The sequence below is a fragment of the Nicotiana tabacum genome, chromosome 3 (assembly GCF_000715075.1).
Source record: "Nicotiana tabacum cultivar K326 chromosome 3, ASM71507v2, whole genome shotgun sequence".
In the NCBI taxonomy this organism is placed as follows: domain Eukaryota; kingdom Viridiplantae; phylum Streptophyta; class Magnoliopsida; order Solanales; family Solanaceae; genus Nicotiana; species Nicotiana tabacum.
The window spans coordinates 153,790,833-153,795,335 of record NC_134082.1 but is presented as its reverse complement, the minus strand read 5'-3'; positions in this window follow the sequence as shown (position 1 = coordinate 153,795,335).

The following is a 4,503-nucleotide window of genomic DNA, read 5'->3' as shown; positions in this document are numbered from 1 at the left end:
TCGGCTTTTTCAGGGATTCTCATCCATTGCATCGCCCTTGACCAAGTTGACTCAGAAGGGTGCTCCATTTGTATGGTCGGACGAGTGTGAGGAGAGCTTATGGAAGCTCAAGACAGCTTTGACCACATCTCTAGTATTGGTTTTTCCATTAGCTTCAGGTTCATATACTGTATATTGTGATGCCTCTAGAGTTGGGATTGGTTGTGTATTGATGCAGGAGGGTAGAGTTATTGCTTATGCTTCTCGTCAGTTGAAGCCCTATGAGAAGAACTACCTTATTCATGATTTGGAATTGGCTGCCATAGTTCATGCATTGAAGATTTGGAGGCACTATTTGTATGGTGTATCTTATGAAGTATTCATGGATCATCGCAGTCTTCAGCATTTGTTCAAGCAGAAGGATCTTAATTTGAGGCAGCGGAGATGGCTAGAGTTGCTTAAGGATTATGATATTACTATTTTGTATCATCCGGGAAAGGCCAATGTAGTGGCCGATGCTTTGAGCCGAAAGGCAGTGAGTATGGGGAGTTTGGCGTATATTCTAGTTGGGGAGAAACCCCTTGCAGTTGATGTTCAAGACTTGGCCAATCGGTTCGTGAGGTTGGATATTTCGGAGCCTAGTCGGGTATTGGCATGTGTGGTTTCTCGGTCTTCCTTATATGATCGCATCAAAGAGTGCCAGTTGATGATCTGCATTTGCTTGTCCTTAAGGGCAGAGTTCAGCATGATGATGCCAGAGATGTGACCATCGGTGATGATGGTGTGTTGAGGATGCAGGGCCGGATTTGTGTGCCCAATGTGGATGGGCTTAGAGAGTTGATTCTGGAGGAGGCCCATAGCTCGCGATATTCTATCCATCCGGGTGCCGCGAAAATGTATCAGGATTTGAGGCAACACTATTGGTGGAGAAGAATGAAGAAAGATATTGTGGGATTTGTAGCTCGGTGTCTCAATTGTCAGCAGGTGAAATATGAGCATCAGAAACCGGGTGGCTTGCTTCAGCAGATGGTCATTCCCGAGTGGAAGTGGGAGAGGATCACTATGGACTTTGTGGTTGGACTTCCTTAGACTTTGAAGAAGTTTGATGCTATTTTGGTGATTGTGTATCGGCTAACCAAGTCCGCACACTTCATTCCTATGTGTACTACTTATTCTTTAGAGTGGTTAGCAGAGATATATATCTGGGAGATTGTTCGGTTGCATGGTGTTCTAGTTTCCATCATCTCATATAGGGGTACTCAGTTTACTTCCCAGTTTTGGAAGTCTGTTCAGCGAGAGTTGGGTACTCAGGTGGAGTTGAGCACAGCTTCTCATTCTCAGATGGAGGGGCAGTCCGAGCATACTATTCAGATATTGGAGGACATGTTGTGTGCTTATGTTATTGATTTCGGAGGTTCATGGGATAAGTTTCTACTGCTTGTAGAGTTTGCCTACAACAGCAGCTACCATTCGAGTATTCAGATGGCTCTATTTGAGGCTTTGTATGGGAGGCAGTGTAGATCTCCAGTTGGTTGGTTCGAGCCCGGCGAGGCTAGGCTATTGGGGATAGATTTGGTTCAGGATGCCTTAGAGAAGGTGAAGGTGATTCAGGAGAGGCTTCGTACAGCACAGTCGCGTTAGAAGAGTTATGCAGACCGGAAGGTTCGAGATGTATCCTACATGGTTGGTGAGAAGGTCTTGTTGAAGGTTTCGCCCATGAAAGGTGTTATGAGATTTGGAAAGAAAGGGAAGTTGAGTCCGCGGTTCATTGGGCCTTTTGAGGTACTTAGGAGGATTGGGGAGGTGGCTTATATGCTTGCTTTGTCACCCAGCTTGTCGAGTGTGCATCCGGTATTTCATGTTTCTATGCTCCGAAAGTATGTTGGGGACCCGTCTCATGTTTTGGACTTCATCACGGTTCAGTTGGATAATGATTTGACCTTTGATGTGGAGCCAGTAGCTATTTTGGGTCGTCAGGTTCGAAAGTCGAGATCAAATAATATAGCTTCAGTGAAGGTACAGTGGAGAGGTCGCCCCGTGGAGGAGGCTACCTTGGAGACCAAGCGGGAGATGCGGAGCAGATATCCTCACCTGTTTGAGGCTTCAGGTATGTTTCTTGACTCGTTCGAGGATGAACGTTTGTTTAAGTTGGGGAGGATGTGATGACTCGGTCAGTCGTCTCATGAGTTACCGCTCCGTTTCCTCTATTTCTACTTCTTTATGCTTCGTTATTCGTGTTTTATGTGGTCGAGCTGATTAGTTTGCGTTTGGCGTGGTTTTGGTAAGAAATGAGACACTTAGTCTCTTTTAAGAAGGATTAAGTTGGAAAAGTCAACCGGATGTTGACTTATGAGTTAGAGGGCTCGGATGTGAGTTCTGATGGTTCGGTTAGCTTCGGGAGGTGATTTATGACTTAGGAGTGTGATCGGAATTGGTTTTGGAGGTCCGATGTAGAATTAGGCTTGAATTGGCGAAGTTAGTATTTTGGCGATTTCCGGTTGGTAGGTGAGATTTTGATCTGAGGGTCGGAATGGAATTCCGAGAGTTGCAGTAGCTTCGTTATGTCATTTGGGATGTGTGTGCAAAATTTCAGGTTATTCGGATGTGTTTTGGTTGGGTTTTTGATCGAAAACGTATTTCGGAAGATTTTAGAAAATTAGGCTTGAATTCGATGTGATTTAGTAGATTTAGTGTTGTTTGAGGTGTTTTGATGATAGGAACAAGTTTGAATAAGGTATTGGGTAATGTTTGTGTTTTTGGTTGAGGTCCCGGGGGCCTCGGGGTGATTTCGGATGGTTAACGGGAAGATTTGAACTTGATTGATTGCAGAAAGTGTGTTGCTTCTGGTGTTTTCGCACCTGCAGCTTGGGAACCGCAGGTGCGATGCCGCACGTGCGAGGGGAAAAGCCGCAGATGTAAAGTTTGGGCTGGGGAGAAGTTTCCGCAGAAGCGGTCGAGGTGGCCGCATCTGCGAAGCCGCAGATGCGGAAGTCCAGTCGCAGAAGCGACTTTTGGAATTTTAATGAGAAACCGCAAAAGCGGTTGGTTGGACCGCAAATGTGGTACCGCAGGTACGGTAAAGGGGTCGCAGATGCGAAAACTCCTGGGCAGAATGTATATATGTCTCTTCTTCGCGATTTTTAAAGGGTTTAACCATTTTTAACTTCGGACTTAGAGTTTTTGGGCGATTTTGAAGAGAGATTTTAAGGGAACTTCGATAAGGTAAGGATTTTTGACTTAAAACACACTTCTATGGTGGTATTTCATGAATTAGGACTGAAATTTAAGGAATTAATGGACTAAAAATGGAGGTTTAGGGCTTGAGTTTAAGAGGGCATAAATTAAGGATTTGAGGGGTCAATTGAACTCCGATTCTGGTGTTTTTGATATGTATGAACTCGTGGGGAGATAAGGAATCTAATGATGTGAAAATTTTTGAGTTTCGAGATGTGGGTCTGGGGTTCGGATTTGCCAATTTCGAGATTTTTGACATTTTTCGATTGTTTTCGCTTGGGCTTTGTTCCTCAGCATATTGTGACGTATTCGTTCTGGTTTTGGTCAGATTCGACGTGCGAGGAGGCCGATTTGAGAAGCAAGGGCATAGTGAGCTAGAGCTTTAGCCGATTCGAGGTAAGTAATGAATGTAAATGATGTCTTGAGAGTTTGGAACCCCGGGTTTGCACATCGTAGCGCTATATTGTGGTGAGACACGCGCTTGATGATGAGCGTGGGGTCGTTTACTATTGGAGATTATGACTTGTTCCATCCTGAGTGAAGCTTTTATCGCGTATTTGATTAAAGCTTATTTGTTACCCTCATTATTTGGATTGATTGCCATATTTGGGCTTCGTGCCAACTATTTGAACCCTCCAGGGAGTGTTATCACTATTTCCCCATTGTTTAGACTTACTACTTGAACTCAGTTGTACCGTTTTCAACTGTTTTACAACTCCGCCATTTTTACTCGGTTTTTTATACTAAAAAGATATATTAAATGATGTTTTGGGTGGAGAACTACTGTTTTACTAAATGCCCAAGAGGCTTATATGATTTTTGGACTAAGTATGGCCAAGGGCCAGATGTGAGGATACTATGGGATCGGGTTGCGCGCCGTAGTAGTATTATGTTGATATTCATATGAGGCCGAGGGCCTAGTTGATGCCACGAGATGGCTTGATATTGCGCTTGGGCCGTAAGGGGGCCCTCCCGGAGTCTGCACACCCCCAGTGAGCGTCGTTGACGATAAATATACGGATCGGGCTGCACGCCGCAGCGAATACTATAGGGTATCATTCTATGTGTTGATTTTCGTTAAATGTCTGTCACTTAACTGCTTATTTGTTGTAGCATCTCCATATTTCATTTCCATTGGTTTATTGCTTTCATATTACTTGTTTAAACTACCGCATTATAGATTACTATGTGATTTCCGTGATTTCTTATTCTCAGTCATTATTTATGCTTATTTCTCACTGGGTCGGAGTACTCACATTACTCCATGTACCTTGCGTGCAGATCCATGTG